Below are 20,446 nucleotides of genomic sequence, written 5' to 3' on the forward strand. Positions count from 1 at the left end.
TTAAAGAAACTATTCCGGGTTTCCAAGTCCAACCGCATTTTAACCCTTCCATGTTTACTGATCACGTCCACTTAAACATGGTGTTTTCTAAGGGTAATGTCCTCTTCAAGTATTCATTATTATTTAATTACATTCGCCATTGAACTAGATGTTCAGGTAGAGGTCTGTGACATTGTCTTCCTGGCCCCCCTACCCAGAGGCATAAATAAACCACTCACAGAGGAATCTAGTGGGAGACTTGTATATAAATACTTTCTTGTCATTATTCTGCAGCAGTCAGCTTCAAGTACCTATTCTAAACTGTTCATTTTATTGTTCCTATAGAAAATGCATCACACGGTAAGTGTAAGGGTTTGTTTGAAAATATTAAATACTTTCATTTACTTACTTATTTTGCTTTCAACAAGTTCTATTCAAAATGAGAAATAAATATATTTTATTTGCAAAAAAAAATAGTTAACTTTACAACCACCCTTGGAGTGTGACGTACAGTTTGTATACATTTTCCTCAAGCGACCCACCGCTGAGAGACATTTTTACACAAAAGTACCTACCAAGAAACAAATGTTTTTTTCTGGGAAAACGGAACAAAGGTTGTAGCAACCCATGATTTTCATTTACTTATTAATGTGTTTTTCAAGTACTTACTTAATTGTTGTTACTTCTTATTGCGTAAATAGTATCTACTAATGGTGACGTAACTTTTGTTGCTTAGTAAATATGCACCAACTACGAAGTTTTTTTGGTAAAATAAACATAATAAGTTAATCTTATTCGACAGGAATTGAACCGCAGACTTATTTATATGTTAAAATATAAAACCAATAAATTAATGTAGGTAGGGGTAGGTATAAGATTAAATAAAAATAAAGGTCAGTCAAAGGCCAGTCGAAATCAGACAGGTAAAGATGGGATTTAAAAAAAATTATTTGAGACATGTTTGTAGTAAGTTGGTAGCTTCTTGTATATTAGAGTATTCCTTTTTCTATTCAGCAACCTTTTCTGGCGGAATTTTTGTACAGACATCTATTTCACCGAATAAGTGGGTTGTTTTAGCTATCTTGTTTTCCTTTATTAATATTAAAATATCTACCAATAATTATTTACAGATTACTTAGATAATAGGTTATTTGCTTAGATTAATAGCAATTATAAGGTATTTGGTACTGATACGTACGTTGTAATGTGGGGCACCCTCCCTCTGGAATGAACTAGAAATTCTTCGAACTTCGAACGAATTCTATGAAAAAGTAGAAAAATGGGTACCCGACGTTTTAATCGAAATTCAGAAGATCGATATTTTTATTTGATCGTATTTTTTGCTTATAATCATTTGCCTATAATTATTTTGCTTACGATCACTTGATTACAATCCTTTAATTACTATCATTTTGTTTTCGATCATTTTATCTATAACCAGAAAAATGTAGTTTTAATGTTTTTCATTTACTGAGGTTTCGGTGAATTATTTATTTCAGGTGACATCTCTTACCAAACCACTTGTTGTGCTTCTTGTACTTCAAGGGGTATCCTGTCTCCCGGCTGCGGGCTATCGATCCAAAATAAGTGAGTTTAAAATAATGTTATTAAATGGGCACTAACCCTACTAATATTTTACCGATTTTTACTAAAAATAATAAGGTAACTGGTATATCTTCTGGTAAAGCGATACATAAAAATACTTAAAAAGCTCTCCCGAAATTAGGCAATATTCGTAGATATGACTTTGAATGGGTAACCATTTTACTGTGAAACTGTACAAATTTTTTTGTAACAGAGGCTTATAGAAGGTGACTGTAATTGAATTTATTGAATTATTATCTGTTTAATAATGTTTCCCCACAAAGTTGCTAATTCTCGACAGAATCGCAACTGACTCTTCATTTTGATGCACTGCTTCATCTTATGGACATTGCATGTTTATATTCTTCGTTTTATGTAAGACCTCTTTAGTGGTCATTGATTTCTCTTATAGTGTATTTCCAGTTTCTGCAAAATAACATCATCTAAACCAGTTTCTCTAACTTGCACTTTCTGTATTTAAAGGTAACTGGTATGTAACTGGTTTAGTGGGTATCTACCTTCATAATAATTACATGTGTGTGATGAGGTACCTGCAGTACCCACCCTGATAAATAGAATCTTGTGGTATTTTGCTTACCTACCTGCATATATCTTTTATTATTAATTTGGTACCAACGGAGATACACGTGGATTATATGAGTTTCCATAACTTGTATTTTGTTTTTTTTTTTCAGAATATCCATTAGATGAGCTGGTGGAACGCTCTCGTATAAATGCGGCAACGTCAGATAGAGAGCTATTTCCATCTCTTCGCCACGGATCTGGTGGACCGCAGCATCCTCAGCCCCCATTTGCTCTTAGAGGCTTAGAAGATCGTTCACCCTCGCACTCGGATAGTTATAACAACAATCCAAGTTTCTACGACTCCAGCTACGGGTTTTCAAAAGAAGCCATCGCGGGACTCGTCACAAGAGGAAAGGACTATTCCTCTGCCGAGCCTGAGATCGTTGAAAAAGTACCACCAGAGGATAGCGCTTATTCCAACGAATATCATACTGGTTTCGAAAAATTCCATGAACTAGGAAAAGATTCGAGAAATGAATTGAGATACGAACCAAATCGATATGAGGCCGCTCAACATCTTGATTCTAAATTTGCTGGTTCGTACGAAACTCCCGTCAATCTATTTAAAACGTTTATTCAACAAGTTCAAAGGAATAACAGAACATCGTTCGGCGATGAACAACCAAAAAGGCCTCTCCCGGCTTTTGATTCTCCCGATTATCCCTACAGGTTCAGAGAAGGGTTGAACGTCAACACTTTTCCCAAAGTTAGCTACAACTTTCAGGTGACAGATGTAATAGAAAAGCATCCGAACGAAGTTTTGAAAAACCAGCGGTTCCTCGGAGAGCAGTTCGGGAAGAATATACGCACGAGTAGCTCCGTTGAGAAATTCAAGCAAGGAGTTAGTCATCAGTTTTCGAATCCGGGGTCAGAAGACGTTTCGGATAACAACCGAGAGATATCTGCCCTCTTGAAGCAATCTCAAGCCTTGGGTGAGTACCTACGTAGACTGAAAGTGAAGGCGGAGGCAGATCTGGCAGGGGATACTGAAGTTGTTCGGGAACATCCACGACAAGGAGGCAAAAGCCAAAGGCCTCCACGCGGAGGCAGAGCGACATTCAGGGGCAGGGTCGTCAATAAATACCCTGGTGCCTGATTAGTCAACTGATAAACCAATATTATTTTTTTTATTAAACCCTTTGGTCCTGTAAATCTGGTCCAATCTGCGCATACGCACCATGGGTACCTACTTAAATTCAAACATGTTCTGTACGTATTTAGAAGACATATTTTTTTAAATACTTGTAGGTACTAACGACAAAATTGATCATTGATCTCAATCAAAGAAACAAAAGAAATTAGATTTTATTTTTTACTGTTATATTGTGGTGGATGAGCGATGAATGAAATTAATGATAATTACTTACCTGAGTAAACTGTTGATTATTGTTATAATGATTAATTTTTGAATTATTAAATATTATTGTTGTTGTTTTAGGATTAACTATATTCAATAAGTGTTTATTGTGATTTTGTTGGCTCAATTTTAGAGCAAATTTATATGACATATTAAATATTTAAAGCACACAATTGTCATACATAATAATTATTATTCACCTCAGGAATTTTCATTGTACCTGTTATCAATATTTTTTTATCACAAAATAGCTTAATAGTGTTCGTAGCGCATTCTTTTATAAAAAAATATTAATTTTATCTAACGCACAAAACTTTAAATTTTATGACTTGGATCTTAATTCTACGATAAGAAATAACCACGTTAATCCGTGTGTTAACAGCGAAACTAGCAGTAATGAAAATTAAGGTATGGATGGTGATTTTTGTTTTTTTCAAAGAAACACTCATTTCTTATTTGTGAAGATCATAACTTTTTTATCACGAAACTGCTTCATTTAACATTAAAATAATGTCAGCTTCAATAAATAATACAATACTTACAACACGTTAAAGCTACAAACTTACATAATATAATGTATTATTTTTAAATATTATCTACTCCTACAATATCACTATTTTGCATAATAATAGAATACATATGTATATCTACACGGGCATACCCTTAAAAATAATACTAAGCAAGTTGATCGGGTCGTTTTCTTTTAGAAAAAAATGCTAGTGAACTCTAAGCATCGACGAAATTCCATCGACAATCATTTTTTCTATACATGTGTTTTGTTCTGGCATTACTATGGACCTAAAAATGTCCATGGGCACTACAGTGCGACAAATATAAGTTGCTGAAAAGGGAGGGCGCTTTGGTCTTTGATATTACTATACAGTAGATAGTAATATGTGTGGTTGCCAGATTAAGATATAGCGGTAGTTGACGTTAACGCCACCGCCAACTTATGTTTATTACACTGTATTTTGAATTTGAACAATTAAATGTTCGTTTAAACATGAAACAATGGACCTAAAAAGCCCTGGACGGAGCAATTCGAGAACAATTTGTAGCAGCGGGTTGAGGGGAAGATGTATGGAAAATGCCAAAACCTACTTAATCTTTTTAATTACGTATCCCATCCCTTGTCTCATCAAACACCCCCAAAAAAGCCGTTATAACTGCATTAACAACACAAAAATAAATGCAAAATGAATATGCACCACTTTGCACACAAATCAGTTCAAAATTAATCATACAAGACGGCTAACAGGCAATTTCCACTCAGCCTTGATTTGGCCTCAATGCCATCATAAAAAAGTCGCACTAATACTCTCCAGGGCTTCCTAGGTCCATGCATAAAACGCATAAACCGAGTGCTGTAAGACCCTGCGCAGAAATGTTAAGCTCGGTAGCGTAAGGTAACGGCTCATAGCTCAGTCTAATGTGGGATTTTTCTGGGCAGGGTCTTACAGGACTTAGTTTATGTCGATTCCTTAACCGCATCAATGCATCGAAAAACAGATGTACCTGAAAAGCCCTGGACAGAGTATTAGTGCGATTTTGTATGAACGGCATTGAAGCCAAAACTAGGGTGAGGGGAAATTGCCGTAAATTAGATGGCCGCCATCTTATATATTATGTCATTACTAATTTTTAGTCGTTATTAGTAGTTAATATATAAAATTGGAATTTTGTCCCGCCTGTGGGTTGTGATTTGTGGAGGGGGCTCGGGGTGCTTGTGACGTTGAATAGGAAAATTCTTCTGCATAATAAACGTCTTCTGTATCGGGATCAGGTTTACTGGAAAGTTAAAGAAGAATGATTAATTATTTATTTATAATAGAGAATATTTTAATTCTCTACGATTGACTCCTTTTTGAATATTTTTCGATTATACGCCTGAAGAAATCAGCTAGTTTGGAGGCGAATAAGTCGTCGAACCAATATTGAATATCGTTAACAGAAGGTCGGCGAAGTAATGCAAAATAAAGAAAAACTATGTGTTTTTTGTTTGAAAATTGGATCGTCTAAAAATATTAAATATGTCTCGAGTAGAATTCAAACAAAACGCCAATGTATTTTTTTTAAACATTTAGAGATTAACGTACCACACAGAGAAAAATGAGTAAGTACCTATTGCTAATTTATTAAGAATCACTTCCAATGATCGGTAATCCGGTTGTAACGAATGAATTAACAGGTTTCCTGATAAACTTTGAGTAATCATAATATTGTCGAAATTCGTCTTTATATATAATCAAGGCAAATATAGAAAGAAGTGTTCCGATATATCAAGAAACGGTCTGTAATCCCGTTTTAATCGGATTACCAATCATTTGCAGAGATTCTTAATAAATTGGCAATACCTACTTATTTATTTCCGTCCAGGTACTAAGTCTATAATAATGCTTTGAAATGTAAATCTCCTATTTACAAAGGTTTCTTCGGATATAGATTTATTTTTAAATATGGCAAATTAAGTTCTTCAAAATATGACCGGAATTTTTTTTACATTTTTCGTATAATAAAATCAGACGGCCGTTGTAAAGCAATCATTTAGAACATATCGCCATCTGCGTAAAAATGTGTGATTTCGTTAGAATTTTACGAATTGAATCTCCAGATTTTATTATTATGAAAATTTTATCGGTTAGAAATAGTCAACAAAGAAAATTACTCGACTTTTTCATTGTGTAAATTTCCTTATCAAATACGTTGTTAACATCAATTGAAGATTATGGGTAGATACCTATATGAATAAACGATTATTATTGACACGGGTAAGATAAAACCATTTCTGGTTTCAAATTTATAGAAGTCACTGAACTGCGTAAGCAAAAAATGAGCACCTTTTCAAAGGGGATATTTTACCTGCTTTTGGGTGCGTGTTGTGAAAAGCCCCTTTTGGCTAAATCTTCTCCAGGTAGAATCCCCGAGCTGCCAAAGTTGTAGACGTCGTTACCTTTTACGGACCTCGCTTTGGGGTTTCTGGAAAATCAAGAAAAAATGTAAATTAATTAAGGCCGTGTCCTTGTGTAGTACATCTTTAAATATCTTTAGCTCTTCTAACCTAACCAGCGGATTTTGATAGGGTTTTCACTATCATTTAGAGAATTTCTTCCGAAAGGTTTACATATATGATACAAGCATATTATATTTATCGAAAGTAGAGAAAAGTTGATGTTTTATAATCAAGTGGAAAAAATATATTTTCAAGCACTACGTTGCTAATGCTGGCTACAGAATAGTCTCTCTACAGAATATCTCCTAATAATAACCTTCAGCAACGCTGGGTACACGTGAGCTAGTCTTAGAAATCAAAACATTTTTGGTATTTTTAAAAGCTGCAAAGAATCTCGAACGGTTGGCTCTGGGGAAATATAATAAATTTACACATCTCTAAAATTTGGAATTACCATACATCTTCAGCCAACAACGTCATTTTGATCATTAGCTATAGTTGCGCGTGAGGTTTAAAATTGAATAGCCTTAAAATGTGTAACCTTCACCCCCCCCCCCTCTGCCACTTGTCCCCTTTCCTTGACCCGGGTCCAAAGACAAGGAGCATTGTTATCGTTGCATCTTCGTCACCGCGAACATTCGTGTCATTTGTGAATACCCGCATATGTTGAACTCGGCTGTGACTGTTTTTAGAGCACACATCGTCCAGTGAAACGTTTTTTACCCGCCGCAGTGAATGTCACTGTTTTGTTTTGTGTTGAGTGAGCGAATGTTAAAAGGGAATTGCCCTTTATTGTATGCACGCTGATAAGTGTAAAGAACTAGCGGCTAAGGAGGACGAGACCAGGGTAAGTCTTTGGCCTTTCCCACTCATTTCCTCTTGCAAAATAATGGAAAATTCAATTCATTTTTGTTTGTCTTAGTCTATATCGCACTTTACCGCAACCAACCCCGCACAATTGCGAACGAAGCTTGAAAGAAAAAATGAACAGTCAAACAATATCAAAGCCTTGTATTTTATTTTTATTTCAGGTACATTTTTAATAAAAATCTTCGGCGAAGTCGGGTTTTTAAGTATATAACTGTTATTCGTCGATTGCCATTTGAATTGTTATGTTATGGTATTGTAAGTTTGTTAAGTTATGACGTATTGTTTAAATGAAATTAATTACACTAAATAATTTCGTCTAATTTCATGTTGTCGGTTTCGGGAATATTCGTTTATAGATAAGTCTAATTTCTATAAAGCTCTTGAATTTAGATAAACAAAGAAACCATTTGTAACTGTCTGCTATGAGATTAAAATAATTATCTATAAAAGTAGTGAATTAACAAGGTTGATATAAATACTATCCATTTGTAATAGATTATAATGAATTAGCCATAAATTGTAGAATTTGTTATCACATCAGTATCTTCTTCTAGCTAAATTAATCATAATGTAATGAGTAATGACTAATGAGTAATGACTAATAAAATTGCAATAAAAAAATTCAGTTTTTGGTGCCTTCTCCTATCGTCAAAGCATGGTAAGGCGTTTTTCTCATGAAAACGGCGCTATAAAAATGATCCAATCATTATTAATTCTCAGCCAATCTTTACCCTACAGACTCCAGCCTGGAACAGCATTAAGGACGGATTGTTTCGCAGATATTCAAATGTAACATTGTTGTCAAATGGCCATTCAGCGCCATTTTGTTATTTCGACATGTCGATTCTGAAGTCTGTTTCATCTTTTGAAAGAAATGTGATCAGCGGAAGAGGATAACTATCACGTTGTTAAGCTTGTCAGCTTATTACAATTTGGTAGAAAGAATCGACGTTTAGCGGGGACCTTTCAAATGTCAATGAAACAAAATGGCGGTGAATGACAATTAATGACAATATTACATTTGAATTTCTCCAAAACAACTGGGCCCTGGTTTTTTACCAGTCTTACGAGCTTTGAAGATATTAAATGCCACATCGCCCCACCCTTACATAACGACACAAAATTTGAATGATTATCGAGAATGTTCTAGATTGCAACACGTAGAAAATTAGTATAGTGGTAAAATCTCTTCAAATTATTGGTAATCCGGTTAAAACGGCATTGCAGTCCGCTTCCTGGCTAAACTTTTAGTAAATTCGTAATAAATCGGAACACTTGCTCATGCACCTTCTTTTGCCTTGATAATATACAATTACGAAATGCGAAATAATTAGAATTTTTATGAACACGTGTTCCGACATCGTGATAATATATTTGTATATTACTAATAGTTTATTAGGAAAACGATCAATTTATTCGTTAAGGGTCTGCAATCCCATGTTTAACCGGATGATTGAAAATCGATGATTTGAAAAGATGAATTAGCAATGTTCTGTATTAGTAGTTTTTCTCCGCGATAATAATTTTTCTTCCGCAGATTAGCCGAAATTAAATTTCCTTCCAATAGCATATTTCTTCCTTGTCAAAGCTGGGTTTAGTGGCTAAGTTTAACATTACAGCCATATACACAATAATAATGTTATAGGAAGATGGCAATTGTTATTTAATTTACTTTTCTTTCTTTCTGATAAAAAAAACCCATCCGTTTCAGAGCAGTAGTTAAATATTTTACAAATCAGTTTATTTGATTGTTATATATGTTCGCATTCTTCATTGTGGTATGACGCATTGTCTATAACAAGCACAGATTTTGGTTCCAGATTTGGCAATACCTTTTCCGTGATCCATTTTCTGTAATTGGCAGAATTCATAGCACCATGGTAGTCGCCAGTCCTCTGATCAGATTTAAATGTTAACAGTGCGTTGGGTACAAAACCATTTTCACTGCATGCATGAAGTATTATTAGACGTTTGCCTTTAGACACAGGAACTTTAGCTCCTTTATTGGAGTTGTCAGTCCACGCACGCGGTGTTGTATGTGTACTATGAATGTATGTTTCATCAGAATACACAATTGGACGTCCGTCATTCCTATATTATTCTAATTTAGTGAGATATGTGGTACGTTTAAGTCGGATATCATTTTTTTCAATAAGCAACTTTCGGTTTGTTTCTGTTTTTCTCCATCGAAAACCCAAATTGTGAACAACTTTCCTTAACGTAGTTATACACCCTGCGTAGTCGATGTCCCCTTTCAGAACTCTATGAATCTTTTTCATCGTTGGCAAAGACTTATGAACTAAATGAAAATCATACACACATCTTCTAATAACTTCCTTATCGAAATCATCTACATCTGATTTGGTTGATAGTCTGCGTCGTTTCTTCCCTGGTGTGCTGAAGGTTGGTCGTTGAGTTGACGATGATGACGGTTGTGTTTCTGCTTCCTTTGCCACTCCAGTTACGATACGTCGAATACTAGTCTGCGATACTCCAGTTGCCTTAGACGTCAAATCATATAAGTCAGTCATGCTTAAAAATTGACCACCGTTTTTTATATTATGCATAAAATAATTAAACACGCGGAATAAAATTTCACGACTTTGTCCATTCAGTGATTTGCCACGTCCCGTTTTGTAACAGGACTCCATGATGTCGTAATAAATATTCACTTGCACACTTTAAAAACACTCTGTAAATCTACTAATTCGAATTAAAAATGATGAAAACTATTTATTATTTCAAATTCAAAAATTGGTAATTATTTCACTTGCGATATGTAGGTGCACGTATGTTTAAATCAAATTACGAACTGAATGAATAGGACACCCCGTAAGTATACCCCGTAACGGTATTGTTAAAACTTGCCTCTCTTCTAACTAGTTACAATAAGTGAGCGTAAGCAAGACAGAGAGCCTTATCGCGTTAGTGGGCGGCGCTTGACGTTCACACAGATAGACCAATACATCAATTCTAAGCATTTTTATTGCTTCCTTCTTTCGTTGCGTTACCTATACTATCTAATCACGAGGTTAATAGTTATTATATTATATGAATAAATTAAATGGTCATAATAGTTAATTATTGCATTTATGTACGAGTATACAGCAAAAACATTTATGAATCATAATAACGTATTATTAATATTATACATATATATTTTTAATAATAATTAATATCATTACTCAATCAATCACCGCTCATTGTAATATTTTCTTATGTAGGTACTTATTTATCTGAGCTTGTCTATTTTAAAATTTGCATTATGTATATTGTGTTTATCCTGACCAAGATATCATTCGATCCTTTTTGATTAAATAAATAGTGGTTTATACACTGACTAAATACATCAATGGGTAGGTACATACAAAGTATTGTATTTTCATTTAATAATGTTATTGATTAAATTATTGGAAATTTATCATGAATTATTTTACTCACTTATTAACCTTCGGAACACCATTTGGCACCTCGCCTATATTTCTGACTTTTAGAAAAATTACGGTGATACATATCGCCAATATGACCCAAAGTCCTGAAAGAATACCGCACCATATGTAAATGAGAGTTCTGTCTGTCATATCATCTGCCTAGAAAAAAAAACAAAATAAATATTAAACGGTATTAACGATTTTCAATAAATAAGTACTTACTTATACCTATGTACCTAATAGAGAAATAATCTCCAGTAGGAAAATGAATAACGTGGCGTAATGGAAAGCCATCTGTTTTACTGTTAATAATTTATTTGCAAACTATATACGAACAGTATATAGTTTACGTAAGTTCTTAGAGTGTAAGCTTTTTAAATTATATGCATTATGAAATACTTAGGTAGGTACCTAATTTTAGGTAAAACTGATTTTCAAACGGCACCTTTATTATGGACATTTTGGTATTTATTTAAGAGAATTTAAAAGATTACAGTTTGAGTTTTTCATTTGTGGTATTGCTGAGTTAACAGACCATAATGTGATATTTAGGGCCATTTTGAGTGCTGGCCCTTAAAGGCAACTTTGGTAATTTGTTGTAACTAAATGAAAATTTCAACATAAAAAACTACTAATCCAACTTCTTTGAAAATTCATATGATGATATTATATGTTTACAATATAAGATAATAAAATAAAACGATGGCATTTAAAATTACGTTGAAATTTGAAATTAAAATCGGAAAATTGGTGTTCTACTCAGTTGTAATATAATTTTTCTAAATGTTTTTTAGTAATGCTTTTTCATGTTTACAAAGTATGAACAATTTATGTTTTGGTATGGGCTCCTTCATATAGGCAATTTAATTAACATGTTTCGCCTTTAAACGGGGCTCCTGTATTACGGCAATTTTACTTATCTAAACGAAAAATGAGACTGAAAAAGTTTATGAGAAAATAAGACGTTTAATAAATAGGTCCCAATTGTCGAGTGGTTTTTTTAAACCACTCTTCTGTCCCGGTAAGACAAGAAATCCTGGGTTCAATTGCTAGCTATGATCGTTATCTTTTTATTACTCTCTGTCTTGTTCTGTTTCATATTTCATTTAGTTTTATTGTTATCATCTTCTTCTTCAATGACATCTAATAAAATTTGTTTTCTTGATTTAACGAATGCATGAAGTAGATCTTGGATGTGGAAATTAACAAACTTTACGATATCCGATCGATCTGAAAATCGGCAGATACACTCGTTGTAGATGACAATGCATTTTATCAATCATTGGTGGCACACAAGTGCGCAAACGCATTTTATTGATTTAGCAAGTTATTTTTAAGATGCTGCATTTTTAATTTCATCCGAAACATAGCAAACTTCCCTTGAACACTATTAAATAATTACCTTTTCCCAGATGAAGAAGTAATTATTTAATTCCCACGGTAGAAAAAAATCGCCACGTATACTCCGAAAATTAAAAAAATATATACAACGGTACATGAAAATTTTCCCAGCGTTTCTTTAAAATTTGTCGAGAGATTTTTGCTCTTTTTTAAATAAGTCATGCTTATTAATTACAATCGGTTTTTTTAATATTAGGCCGCAATTAATTCAATTCCCTTTTTACAATTCGTATTTACATATATCTACCCTTTCAAACCTTCTTATACTTCTTTTTGAACGCTTCCTGGGAACTAACAATTTAATATAATAAAATAATTATGTTGCTAGATCCCCTCGTTTTCATAGGAGAGATACGGTCATTAAAATACATTGTAGTTTACACAATAGTACAGTTGCATTGGCTGGTGAAGTTTCCGGCGGATAACTACTACGGGGAACTTCTAAATTATACACCGGTGACCAAAGCGATCCAAATTACAAATTAGATACGTAGGTACCAATCAAAATATTTAATTTTAAAATAATTTAATGTGTTAATTGGCATAACGACTAATATAATATTAAGAGCGCACACCCGAGACAAATCAAGGGATAGTGTAAATTCCTGACATCAGTTCTAATTTAGTAAATGACACTTTAAAACAAATTCGAGTTCATTGAACCAGAGTTATAAAATTAAAATTAAGTAATCCCCTTTATTGTGGTTAGTTTTGACGTAGGTAATTGAAAAATACTTACAACTTTTCGAATATTTAAATTTTAACAACCTGTTGTCATTTTATCGCTAAAAATAATATTATAAAATAAAAATAAATAATAATAGTAGGCGCAAGAGAGACAAAATGCTGTTTCTCAGTGATGTCAGCAAATGAAGTAAAATGTGGCTATTCACACAATTCACTGATTGTACGACCCAGAATATAATATTACCCAGGTGTGAAAATTAGTAATTGAAAATACTGGTTTTCTGGGCATTTAAAAAATCAATGAACATGATGTTAACAACTCTTAATGGAATAAAAATATTTTCCTTAGGGACCATTAATAATGTCATCTTTGGGGATGCCGTGTCCAGGGTATTTTTAAGAAAAGGAAGAAGCGCAAGTTCTGGGAAGGAAAAAAAGATCTCCCTTAATTAGTTTCTCTCGATCCGGCCCGCCCCCCTAACCCTGCAAAGTCACTAAACGGAGCAAACCACTTATAGGGTGGCCTTCGGCAAAGGTGTTGGTTACCGGGCTGGCGGTACCCACCCCCGCCTCCCAAATTTAGTTGCTACCATTATATATATATTTAATTTTCATGTCTATTTTCGTGCTTTCACAAAGGTTCTATTCATGTTTTTTCATCATTTCAGTTTTGTGAAACAACTGGCCAATAAAGATTTAATGACAAAACTTGAATAGAACTTGAAAACCAGCTTTAAAATTTGATGTATTGTTCAAATTCTTGTTAATACTGTTTTCATTGATTAAATTTAACAATGAAGTTTATAAACTTAAGGTTAAGTTGAGCCTAAAGAACGTTTTTATTTCATTAATTTCGATAGAGTAAAATCAGAATCACTCATAATATACTTCAATATTGCACTATCGATCATCTCAGAATAATATGGTATCTAGATGAATTTATCAATGGAAACATACAAATAAATCTTTGATTTGTGAAAAGGTTACACAATAAAACATTATATCGGTCGAAAGAATACTAATCGTTAGATATTAATCTACATTACTCGAAAATAATATACGAGTTGCAATAATAACAATCGATTGAGCAATGTAAGTAAGTACTTGTATGCATCAATTGAAGTTTATTTTTAAGATTTACAAATCAGACTGTTTTGAAAGAAACTTTGAATTACAATCGTTCATAATATTCTGTATGTATTTTTATCAATGATAACGTTGTTTATCTATGTTTCATCGTATTCTACAATACTATTGTAGAAAGACGTAATATATAGTTCAATCGTTTTGATGTGTGCTTATCGGAATAATATTTTATTTACAGAATGTATAATTTCTTTATAAAATGCATGCAGAAGTATTACAAAACTGAGTAGGTTTGAGTATAATAAAACTCTCCATCAAACTCAGTGACACAATTTAGTCTAGGAAACCACATATTATATTTATATTAATGTCCAACTCAGATAGAATGACATGACTCTTTTTTAAAATAGTTATTTATCTCTCGAATCTTATTCAACTTCAGGGTTATTTTGAAGTGTTTTTCCCCATCAGAAATGCTGGGGAAAAAATTTCATTTGTTTTTTTTTTTTTTTTACAGTGAATACCTCACAAGAGTCCCAACTGCTCCCGTCTGGAGCCAGTGAGACTATGGCATCCCCAATTGGAGGATGTTGTGAGGCTGAAGGTAAGTGGGGAAGGGAAAGAGGAAGGTGGGGAAGTACCTGGCTATTCAGATCTAGTCACTAAACACGGCTAAAGCTATTTGGAGCAACGTTTCAATTGTGAATGGTGGTCTTACACCAGGGCGAACTGGTAGTATCTTCCACTCTGGAACGTGCCGCAAATATACTATATATTATTTTAATTAATTAATTGTGAAATAACACAAATTAATCAAATAAAATTTATTTGCGCACGCCGGGTTCGAACCCGCGACCTTCGGAATGGCAGTCCAATGCGTTACCACTGGACTATGCCGGCCGTCAAGTTTGTACCAATGATAATATTGATTTCTCCCCAAATGGCCTTTTCCTGATATTTTATTCCACTTCAGAGCACACATTTAAGTATGTTTCTTAAATTTCCTAAATTTCTGACCGTTTCCCACTTTTCCCCAACACGTTTATTTATTTTTCAAATCATTTTTTTTAGTACTGTTGCCGGTATTTAATTTTTATTCCCATTTATTATCTTGGTTAGTTGGAATAAATGACTACCTGTCAATAAACGTTTTATACTACAGCGTAAATAATAAAATGCTTGGTACTTAGCTTGCTTGTAAATAAATAAATATAATCAACTTTATAGTGTTAAAATCAACTCGATACACTTATAATAGGTACTGAAACATTACTTTTTTTTTTTTACTGAAACATTACTTTATAACTTACATTATTATTTTTATCACGACTTACAAATGACATGGAAACCTTTTCTGAAAACTATTGAAAACTTCAATATATTTTTTTTATATTGTACTCAGATCATAATCTGTACTGACACTTTTAACATCTTTGAAGATAACTATACAAAAAGTCTTAATGCTGCTTAAAAAGGAATTAAATATATCCACTGTTTCAGAATATTCATTAAACAGAACCATTACTCGAATAACGCTGTATTGTGCTAGAACATCTATTCCGCCGTGTGGTATCTTGCAGAGGCGGTTCCTTGGTACGTGCATTTGTGCATTGCACTGCTTGTCTTCAATCTCCACATAGCAAATAACTTCGACATCTGTGCCCCAGTGATCGATGTAAGAAATTCGTAATTCCCGTCAGGTCATTATTTGAGCTATCTTCTAGTAAAAAAATCCCGCACAAGAGCAAGCGGTCGTGCATACCCCGATATGCACAGAACCAACTTTTACCATACTACTAAAACAGCGTCGGGCGGTATCGAGACAGCCCGAAGTAGTCGAAACGGTGACATGAGCGAGACAGATTACACTCTTGACGTCAAATTACGTGTTAGAGCAGTGCAGATACATAACCCATCCGTGCATTATCGAAGTGCTTTGACGGCGAGTGAATTTTGCATCACTTTGATCATGCGTAATCCAATGCGTTTGGAATGGATTCGCTTCGAAATACTAATGTTCAATGTTAACGCAACAACATTAACACATTGGAACTCGTTCGCGGTGAAATCAAACGGTTTCGCTATATTTTCAACGATGAATTGAGTGTCCTTTACTTTCGAGATAATTTTGTATTTTTGTATTATTTAATCAGTTATTTTACAAATATAACTTAGCACATAGAATGAATTGCAGTAGGTGTTCCCATTCATTAATTTGCTCCACCTAAATTACAGACTAGGTACATTTTAAAAGTGAAATGCACTGCTGGTAATTACAGTCACGGGCCGCCTCTGGTATCTTGAACAAGTCATGGCGAGGACTCATGTTGAAGTTTTCGGGAACGTATAAGCCATAGAATTCCAAGAGGAATGGGATATCAATGGAGTTATGAATTATGTTAAAATTAAGTATTGCAAGATTTGCATAATGTTTGGTTTCTAGGCTACGTCTATCTGTCGCCTGAAGGAAGTCTGGTGCTTGAACATCGGATAAGTTCCATGCGTCTGTACATAGAAGTACAAGAGGATTTTTTCTGGATTTGTTCCAGCATTTAGATACGAAAGCTGACAAAATAGTTGGTTTTCAACCATTCAAATTAAACATTATAAGTTGACAGACAAATCTTACCATTTTGAAATATTATTACGAGAACAAACACACTAATGATTCACAATAAAACAAATGTAGACCTATTGAGACGACACTTCACTTTGTACTGCATTGACGCAATTACTGGAGAAACTAATAACAATGTATCATTTATTGCTATTATCTAGTCCCGTCCCACTTATCAGCCAGGTGAAACTCGAAAAGATAATCAATATGATCGCGCATTTTTACAGAATGATTAAATTCTTTATGGGCGGGTTGTTTCACAGAATTTGAACAATACATAAATTTCAAAGAGGATTTTCAAGTTCTGTTATTATTTCAGTTTTGTGAAAGAAACAACTGGCCAATAATGATACTATACCAGAACTTGAAAATAACCTATACAAAACTTCAAAAATCAACTTCAAATTCTATGAAACAATCCATCCTTAATCATCGGGAAAATCAAGTAATGATTCCTCGAAACTTTACAAAACTGAGAAAAACTATCCTTCAATAAATACAATCAAGATAAGAAATCGGGCATCTTTCTTTCCTCTCCTATTATTAGTAAAAAAAATTATAATATGTTTTAAACTACCCAATTTCTTACTTTATTATCTTTTTTATGTTACTATTCTGCATAACGGAAGGCGAATGCGCTATGCACTGCAGGAAAAAATCCTCTGTTGTTTTTATTTCATATAGTGGGATTCAAAGAGTAACATAAAGATTTGCAACTCACTCAACTCAGTCTAGGACCACATGCATCGCTCTGTGGATATCATCATATAGTGGGAGTCATAAGGTAACATCAAGGTAACCTCAACATTTGCAACACACTCAACTCAGTCTAGGACCACAGGCATCGCTCTGTGGACCTCATCATATAGTGGGAGTCAAAGAGTAACATCAAGATTTACAACTCACTCAACTCAGTCTAGGACCACAGGCATCGCTCTCTGGACCTCATCATATATAGTGGGAGTCAAAGGGTAACATCAAAATTTGCAACTCATTCAATTCAGTCTAGGACCACAGTTATCGCTCTGTGGACCTGATTATATAGTGTGAGTCAAAGGGTAACATCAGGATTTGCAACTCAGTCTAGGATCACGGACATCACTCTGTGGACCTTATCATATAGTGGGAGTCAAAGGGTAACATCAAGATTTGCAACTCACTCAATTCAGTCTAGGACCAAAGGCATCGCTCTGTGGACCTTATCAATACTTCCGGGAATGAATGAAGACTATTCAGGGGAAATTCGTTGACTAATCTTTATTCCGTAGTGGACTACAATGTTCGGAACTCTGCATCGCACCGCATTCACACATTGCCGTCTCTTATAACTCCCAATTGCGCACTATGTGGGTATAAAGACTTTTTTGATGTAAAACCGCACAAGAGTTAATTTTTTTAAACTTTTCTTTTAATAGCTTTTGAAGGTTTTACGACACCGCTATCTTTATTTTATATTTCAGTATCTTGTTCTGTTTCATGTTTCATTTAGATTTATTAAAAGTAATTAAAAAAAAGTCTGAATGTGAATATTTATTTAGACATTTAGAAAAAAGTCAATAGGTATCATATATAAATATTTTAAAAAACAGTGCTTTTATCAGAGACACTATCTAGGTGACGAACGAATTCTTTAGATCTTTGTAATCATTAAAAAAAGATATCTGCTATATATGGGAAAAATTAGTTGCGAGATAATATTGTTAGAACAGAAGGAATATATTCTGTTTTCCTTATAACACAGTTGGAATGTGGAGGGTAACCACTAGTGTCTTCTAGAGTGAGTGCTAACTGAAGGATTCTCTCGGTGAGGGTTTAGGGACTTCATTTCATGAAGTGATTGTATTGTATTGTATTGTACATATATTACGATTTTTACTTAATTTCATTTATTTTTCCTCCGATGTGAATATTGCACCGATGTGTTGACAATACGATTTTTTGTGAGTTATAATTATTTTATCTTATTTATGACGAGCAAGATTGAGAAAGAGACGATACGATTCTTCCGTCACGTAGGTACACTAGATAGACTTGTAGAGATTGTTAGAAGGAAAATATGATAAGTGAAGGGAAAATAAGTCGGGGACACTCCCGGAAAACATGACATGATTAAATTAATCAAGAGTCATGTCACGTAACCCCTACTATACTCTTTATAGAAAACATGACACGATTAAATTAATCAAGAGTCATGTCGTATAACGCCTTCTTAACTCTTTATAGAAAACTAAACTAACTAACTAACTAAGCATCACGCCGTTTCCCCGCAGGGGTGGGCAGAGAGGACGGACCGCCAAACAACTCGGTCTTGGCACACACTCCTTGCCTCATTCACATTCATACATCGTCGCATACATACTCTTCTATTATTCTGACTCTTAACATGGCCCGACTCGAGTATCTGATTCACTTGATCGTGCCATGTCTTCTTCGGGCGTCGCCAACTTCTGCTATCATATATTCCCCTTCTCTTCGCTCATTCGCTCTACATGCCCAAACTTCTTGATCTTACTCATTAAGCTTACATTAGCCTTGCACTCTTTGCGGATCTCCACATTTCTCACACGATCATACACGGTTTTACCACACATACGCCTCAGGGATCTAATTTTAACAGCATTCAAACTTCTTTCATCCTTTCTCTGCCAGTTCCATGCCTTACTTCCATACATTAGGGTAGGTACCAGCACTCCATTGGAGACTGCTTACTTCGCTTCTTTAGACAATGTTTTGTTTGCGCCATCTGCGTTCAGTCCTCCATTAATGGAGTTACCTGCATTTACACTTCTTTCAATATCTCTGTCAGTCTTCCCATCTCTCGTAAACATACTTCCTAAATACACAAACTCATCCACCTGCTCCAAGGATCTGTAGGGTATTCCATTGTGCGTTTGCACAGGATGCATTGAACAGCATTCTCTATGATAGACTAACATGTTTGAGTCAATGTAACCGGGTCAAGGATTGAGTGGTCAAGACAAAAGCGTGTGGCGTTCCATGATCTATGCTTACCTTTGCTAGTATGAAAATTTAGTGATGATTATAAATACGGAAAGTTATCCTAGGTATAATATAGTAATTTAATAATAATAGTGTCAAATTCACTTACCTACATAAACCGGATGTAATTTCAGAAAAAAATAATTTGTTTGTATTAAATTTGGTCACAACATGCAATGTGTTGACAGTTGAATAGGTAATTTTTTTAGGAATATGTGGCAAAAATAATTATATGAATTTGTGTGAAGCTAAATTACAGCAAGGCGATAATTTATTTAGATTTTATCTGACGAAATATAAATATATATACCTTGTAACATAATGTTTCAGTCGCAATTCGAGTTTGAAACAAGTGACTATGGATATTCCAAGTTTGAAGTAAGATTTTTATACTTTTGTGATTAAATACTAATTTTGTTCTACATCCCTGGCATGGGAGGCGAAAAAAAAATATTTGAAAAAAAAACTAAAATAATTCTCAATTCATATTAATATTCTAGGTTAATGAATACTGTTTTACTGATATTTTGTTAACTCTACACCTCTACCCATAACTTACTTAAATTCAAAACATTTTTCAATATTATGGTTTGAATAGCCCGCAAAACGAGACAAAAATCTTTTGTTTTTAGAAAGGGTTGCCAATCGGTGGAGAATTCCCCAAATCTGTTAGGAATTTCTAAGAATTTGAGCCGATTGAATATTTTGTCGGGAGAACCTTAAGGTGGGGAAAATGCGGGGATTCTTTGCGAATTGACGTAACTAATACCGATTAAAACAGCGTTTTCTGATTATTCAACCAAATTGAAAAATAATATTTACATTTACAAGCGAGGATAAAGTATTTATTTCGGTTCCTTTCGCAGTGAACTTAAAAAGAAAACAATTTTTTTAAGTCT

The 20,446-nt window shown here is 34.0% G+C and overlaps 1 long non-coding RNA gene across 1 annotated transcript; it reads right to left on the reverse strand.

Moving 5' to 3' along the window:
• Nucleotides 1-3,892: 3,892 nt before the first annotated feature.
• LOC149420106 (uncharacterized) lies at nucleotides 3,893-16,662 on the reverse strand. The gene is made up of 4 exons (XR_016302803.1): nucleotides 16,560-16,662; nucleotides 10,767-10,915; nucleotides 6,365-6,481; nucleotides 3,893-5,293 (listed from the first exon to the last, which is right to left on the reverse strand). It is a non-coding gene; the product is annotated as an uncharacterized LOC149420106 (long non-coding RNA).
• Between the last annotated feature and the right edge of the window lie 3,784 nt (nucleotides 16,663-20,446).

Source organism: Hesperophylax consimilis, chromosome 11 (assembly GCF_061612785.1).
Source record: "Hesperophylax consimilis isolate HC1 chromosome 11, BYU_Hcon_1.0, whole genome shotgun sequence".
NCBI classification, from domain to species: domain Eukaryota; kingdom Metazoa; phylum Arthropoda; class Insecta; order Trichoptera; family Limnephilidae; genus Hesperophylax; species Hesperophylax consimilis.